We start from the raw sequence: 6,921 nt of genomic DNA, 5'->3' as shown, positions 1-6,921 counted from the left end.
AATCTGATTTTTCCCGCTGATTTTTATATATTGGACATGGGAAACTTAGACACTTCTGATGCAAAATCTATTATTTTGGGAAGGCCTTTTATGAAAACTGCGAAACGAAAATTGATGTTTTTAATGGAATGATTTTAATGGAGTTTGATGAGGAAGTGGTTAAATTTCAAATTAATAATGATGATTTTCCTTCAGAAAATGTTTTTGTCAATTATATGGGTACCAACAGACTTTTGTCTGAGGGCTCCTGTGAGTTTTCTAATGTCTCTATGCAACAAAAAAAATTTAGACAGGAGTTCATCTGAAAATATATCCAAGGAGCTGGCAGAAGATAAGCTTGGGGAGGTAGAAGAGGTTGAGCTGGAATATGCTAAGAAAAAATTAGAGACAAATTTCAAAAGAAACAAACTTTTGGAAGAAAAAGAGGGAAAAGTGATTTATGGTATGAATCTGAAACGAAAAGAATCTGAAGAGAAGATTTCTGGGAAGAAGAAGATCAGAAAGACAAAGAAATCAAACCATCTGGAAGACTTATCTAAAGACAATGTCGAGTCTTTCAAGTCTGTTGAAAAATTCTCAGATCCCAAAATTCTGCCATATTTGAAAGGATCTGGAGTGACAAGAAAAAGAGTTGAGCTTCAAGGAAGTCCCAACCACACCAGTTAGTTAATTTGGTTGGGCAAAGTCGAGCCAACGACTTTAAAAATGGGCGGCTTTCTGGGAGGCAACCCGATGAGTAGTTTTTATTTTTTATGCTTTCATTAAAGAGATGGTCATAGTTCCAAGCAAGCTTGGAGAAATCAGAGGATCGACAGAGTTGCTGAAATTCAGATTTTACGCCACATCTTCGTTAAAATCAGATTTCTGCGAACTTATCAGGTACACTCTTTCCTAGCTACAAAGTTTTGTTTTTATTTGCTTTATTGAGTTGTTCATTCCTCTCTAAGCATTGACGACAATGCATCATTTTAAGCTTGGTGAGAGGATTAGTGTAAAATTTTGCATTTTTGTTTAAAATTTTAATTTTTCAGTTTTTTTTAGTTAAATTTTTCAAAATTTTCTTTTTGCATTTTATTTTCTGCATTGCATTTGCATATAAAAAATTCAAAAAAAGTCCAAAAAATATTTTATTTTTCTGCATTCATAAATAAGAGAACAAAAAAACCCAAAAAGATTTTATTTCTAGTTATTTTTATTTTTATTTTTTGCATATAAAAATTTTTTAAAATCCAAAAAAAAAATTTAAAACTTTATATGAGATGAGGATATTTTTTACATTCGATAGCTCTGTTAAGATGAAGTGTGATAGTTACCGAAAATAACAGTCTCATTACACTAAATTTTAAGAATTATCTTTTCAAGTGCTTTAAATGTTTTCAATATGAACGAACATAAGAGTCAGATAATTTTTACAATGGAAATGTGGGATGGAAAACGAGCAGTGTTTTGAAAATAATTTCCTTGAATGCCTTAAAAAGAACCTAGATTGGATAACCTTTATCATTCCTTGAAGTACTGAACCCTATAGTTTCTGCGCCTTTTGAGGTTAGGAGGGAACTCTTGTTATACCTACAAAACTGTTATCATTTTTGAAATATTGAATATATGGTGGGCCTCAAAGTAAAATCCTCGCCTAGTCAATAGATATGTTAGAAATGGTACATCAAACAACTTGAAGAAATCTACAATTCAAAGTCAAATCCAAGTCAAGTTCAAGTCGAAATCAAGAAGCAAACAAGTTAAATCTGAAGAGTTGATCAAGACGAAGAAGATGTGCGGTATAATGAGATTGATCCCTCGATAGTGGAATCATAGGGATAAGCTTGGATTTTTTGTCCATAATGGAGCTTCTCGCGTTTACTGGACGAGTTCGCAAAAAAAGGAAGGGTTGGTCAAGCTAAGCTTTTATAAATGAATTTTCGTGAAATTATTTTTAAAAATACACTGTCTTCACAAATTTAATTCGGCGTAAAAATTATTTGCTCAAGCATTGTTTAACTAATTAAATATAATTATGAATCATTAATATAAGATATTAAGACTTTTGTCTAGGTAGTGATTTCTTTGGAGCTTACTCGTTGTGAAATCTGATCATGTGAACAAAAAAAGAGTGAAGTACTTTAGCTTAAGTTTTTATTTTCTTTTATTTTATTCTAAATTTCTTTTTAAGTTATCTACATCTTTCCATTTGTTTATAATGTTTTATCTTTTTCTTACTTGAGGGCAAGTAAGGTTTAAGCTTGGGGAGATTTGTTAGATGCCATTTTATTCATCTTATAGGGTAGTTTTCACTAGCATTTAGCATCATATTTTGTACAATTGCATGTCATTTATTTAAATAATGTTCAGCTCATGTATTTCGTTAGAATTCCAGTACTGCTCATGTTTTTATGTCAATTTCAGATAGTTCGAGTGGAGCAGTGCTTTGGGAGCAGCTGGATGCATGTTTGGAGCTTAAAATGGAGCTTGGGACTTATGGAGTATGTTGAGGAATGCTTGGAAGATGTTTTGGTCAATAAACATTCAATTGAATTGATCGCATGAAGATAGAATCTACAATCTAAACTTAAAGGATGTTGTTGGCATCTTTGACCCCCTGTCAGTATTTTGACCATATCACGAGAACCGTAACTCCGATTGACGCGATTCAAAATGATCTGGAAAGTAGATGAAATTTTGGACGTCTTAGGCACAACATGCGATCACATGTTGCCTTTATGCGATCGCATGGGGCCTTTATGCGATCGCAAGTTTGGTCGCAACTTGTCTTCGAGGTTTTTTTGTGCCAAAAATTCACCCGGGAGTGAAAACTCAATACATGCGATCGCAGGTTGTGTACATGCGATCGCAGGTTTGCCAAAAAGTGCCAAAATAACATCCTACTTCATTAAAAAGGCCAGTGAGGCGTTTTCGGTAATACATGCGATCGTAGGTTGTGCCCATGCGATCGCAAACGCGTCGTTTTTGCTGCTGGACGTATAAATAGACCTTGATAGTATTCCAGTAACCTAAGTTGGCGATTCTAGAGGTACCAGACGACGAAAATACGATTTTGGAGGCATTTCTTCTCCGATTTCAACGATTTCTGAAGATCTGAATACTGTGGATCATCTCCTTCAAGTAGATTAGTAAGATTAGTTGTTTGATGTCTCTTTTCATCTGTTTTCATCATATTTTGGCCATGTCTGGCTAAACCCTAGTTTTCAGTTATGCATAAGACAAGTACTTTTCATGTGATTGATCATTAAATCTGGTTTTTTATTTGTGTTTCTATCTAGATTATTCAGTTTTGAGCTTAATGAATGTTTGATTTGAATTCTTGTTAGTCTGATCACCTAGCTAGGGTTTTATCATTCTAGTTAATCAATTAATAGAATCTGTAATTGTTCTAATAAATTGGTAAAAGTAAAAAGTATCAGATTGGTTCCGATTTGGGATTTTACTCTGGTATAAACTGTAAAAATCATATCTTTACGCTTCCGAGCTTGTGAGTAGTATTGGGTATTGCTGGGAATTTTACAAAGAACTTAATGCAACTTTTCTGATTTAATTAAGAGCTTATTTAATTGAACAGTAAAAAGTTAGGGTTAATTGAAGAGCTTGTTTTGATTAACTAGTTTAGGTAAAAGAGAAATTACTAGAGCTCGTTAGTTTTTCTCAGTACCAGCTTAGATAAAACGCATCTCAAATAATCAGATCTGGATCAGTTGCAAGGTTAGGAAAGTCGCAACAGAACTGGAATTGTTTTTATTATTGACTTTCATTTAATTTAATATCACTGCATTTTAGTTTTTAGTTTACAATTAAAACCCCCTTTTATAATTTATGTTTTGACTAGATGTGCCTGATGCAAAAAGACATTGACTTTTAGGCTGTGTCCCTGAGGATTCGACCCTGCTTCCCTGTGCTATATTTTAGTGCAACAAGTAGTGATAATTTACTTGTTTAATACGCGCGCAACAGCGTATTAACACCCGACTTACCCACACTATCCTATAATTTGACTAGGTACACTTCCTAGGTTCAATTTAGTTAGTTAGGTTAATAATTTAAAATTAGGTGTAGCTATTTACACGCATCAAGTTTTTGGCACCGTTTCCGGGGAACGGCTTATTTGATTGTTGAGTTATTTGCTTTAGGTTAATCGATCCTTTTTTGGGGTAAAACCTACAAAAAGTTATTTTTTTTATCAGCTTAGTATTTTTTTTGTTCAGAACTGAACTCACGATGTGAGCTGTATAGGCTCACGACGTGCATCCAGTCATTTTTCTTTTTCTTTGTTTTTTTTCTGTTTTCGTTCAGTTTTACGTTTTTATTTGTGTTTATTTTGCAGTAGTTCATGACCAAAGGCTCTAGCACACATTTGGTGCCACCGTTGGAAGATCCAGAGTCGGCCCTTCACAAGAAGACAGATAAAAATGCGAAAGAAGACCAACCACCAAAGAAGTCACCTTTCAAAGATATAAAGTCAGTTTTTGGGAAGAAGAAAGGGAAGAACAAGAGAGAGTCAAGTACTTCATCAAAGTACAAAAGAAAGGAAGAGAGCTTTGATTAGATAACTAACCCACAAGAACCTGAGTACGAATCCGAGCCTGAATTTGCAGTAGAAAGGAGTGAACCCGAAGACGAGCCAAAAAACGAGATGGCAAACATTGCGGATATGTCCATGGGAGCTTACAAGAAGCGAATTAGAGATGATGCTAGTCTTGGCCTAGTACAACCTGCAATTCCTGCAACTGCCACATTCGAGCTGAAAGGACACATCCTTACTGCACTTAAGGATGTACCATTTTATGGAAAGGATCATGAGGATGCTTACAAACATTTAGATGAAGTAAATGACATAGCAAACTATTTCAATGTCCCAAATGTTCCTAGAGAGACAGTCTTTCTAAGGATGCTACCAGTCACTTTTAAAGGAGCTGTAAAAGACTGGTTGAGAGCACTTCCACCAGGTGCAATCACTACTTCGGCCCAAATGCGCGAACAGTTTCTAGAACAATTTTGCCCACCATCAAAGATATCTAAACTCAAGAAGGCAATAGCCAACTTTGAGAAAAATCCGGGTTGAGTCACTTTATGAGGCATGGGAGCGCTACAAAGGGTTACTAAGAAATTGTCCTCAAAATGACCTCAATATACAACAAAAAGTGCTTATATTCTATGAAGGGATTAATTTCATGACAAGGCAACTCCTTGATTCTCAAGGACCACTTCCAAAGAAAAATCTGGGTGAAGTCAAGTAGTTAATTTAAGAGTTCACAAAGCGTTCTCGTGAGTACCACAATCCAAGGAATAAATGCGTTAAGGGCATTGGGGGAGGACATTCTGAAGAAATGGTTGTTGTACTAGTCATGCTTGATACTATGGACAGGAGAATGACAAATATGGACCAGTCAATAAATGCCATTAGAGTTGGATGTGAAAGATGCAATGGTCCACACTTGACCAAAGACTGCCACTTGGATGATATTGGGAACAGAAGAGCTCAAGTTTGCTACTCTAGTGGGGGTAAATATGATGAAGACTGGAGAAAACCCAAGAAGGAGTGGTTAGCATATGATGAATACAAGAAGCAAAAGGAAGAAAAAGATAGGCAGACTGGCCGAGGCTTCTACCAAAAAGAGCAACCACCAGTTGAGAAGAAAGTTGACTTGGAGAACATGCTGGTTCCTTTTATGGAAGCTTCTGAGAAAAGGCATGATGATACTGATGCAACATTGAAAGATCAAATGAAGAAGAGGCGATTTCTGAGTTCCTAGAAGCATTAGAAGAGGAGCCAAAGCAGTCCGAACCAAAGCTGAAGAAGACAAAGCTTGAAGACAAAAATATTGTTGAACAACTGAACTCACGACATGAGCCTTCTATGCTCACGACGTGGGCCCAGTCTGAACAGAAAAATTCAGTAGCTATTCCGGTTTATCGTCCTCCTTTACTGTTTCCATCCCGAACTAATCTTCATCCACTGGAACGAGAGCATCTGGAGTTTATAAAGCACGTGAAGGTTATTCCAATAAATACTCCTTTTATTGAGTCGTTATCTAAGGTGCCCGAATATGCAAAGTTCATACAAGACTTAATAGATACTCGTCAACAATTGAAGAAAAATTCCAAGGTGATTCTTAGTGAACAAAGTTCAAAAGTTGCATTGGGAGAGTTGCCAAAGAAGATGGGAGATCATGGACGCCTCACTCTTCCGTGTTAATTTAGAGATAATTTGAAGACTTATGCTTTAGGCGATTATGGGGCTAGCATAAATATGATGCCTTTCTCGTTTTATAAGAAGCTCAATATTCCGAAATTGAAGGGTACAAGAATGACCATTCACATGGCCAACCGTTCAATGAAACAACCCAGGGGCATTGTAGAAGACATTTTAGTAAAAATTGGGAAATTTGTTTTTCCAATTGATTTTATGGTTATGGACATGAAAGAAGATGCCGATGTTCCAATTATTCTTGGCCACCCTTTACTAAATATTGCTGGTGCCTTGGTTGATATTCGCGAGTCCAAGCTCACTTTGAGAGTTGGAGATGAAGAGGAAACTTTTGGAGTAGAAGATGGTTTCCAATGGAGTGATGTTCAAGGTGAGGTTTTCAATATTAATGAAGAAGATGAACTTGGAGAATTGGAGAAGCTAATGGAAGAAGAACTAAAGACAATTCAACAATTCAAACGCACGAAACCGAGAGCATCCTCCATTTTTAGTTGAAGTAATTGCCTACACATATCCAACTTCTTGGGTAAGCAAGGAAAGTGACGAATTATCGAGTGACGAGGACGAAGACGAGGTTACTTCCGAAGAAAGGAGCGTGAATATGGATGAAAAGATGGTTCCTGTGGAGCTGAAGGAAGAGGAAAAAATAGCCAATAAATTGCAAGAGAATAAAGGGACCAAAAGAAAGCTCGATGCAAATAGGA

At 36.1% G+C, this 6,921-nt stretch overlaps 1 non-coding gene across 1 annotated transcript; it reads right to left on the bottom strand.

Annotated features, from left to right (window-relative positions):
- Nucleotides 1-5,026: 5,026 nt before the first annotated feature.
- LOC145151762 (small nucleolar RNA R71) lies at nt 5,027-5,134 on the bottom strand. Its single transcript, XR_013732318.1, has one exon. It is a non-coding gene; the product is annotated as a small nucleolar RNA R71 (small nucleolar RNA).
- Between the last annotated feature and the right edge of the window lie 1,787 nt (nt 5,135-6,921).

This window comes from Lactuca virosa, chromosome 1, assembly GCF_052849685.1.
Source record: "Lactuca virosa cultivar CGN04683 chromosome 1, Lactuca_virosa_CGN04683_v6, whole genome shotgun sequence".
Taxonomy (NCBI): domain Eukaryota; kingdom Viridiplantae; phylum Streptophyta; class Magnoliopsida; order Asterales; family Asteraceae; genus Lactuca; species Lactuca virosa.
Note: the sequence above shows the minus strand (reverse complement) of the source record. Positions and strands in the feature narration are given on the sequence as shown.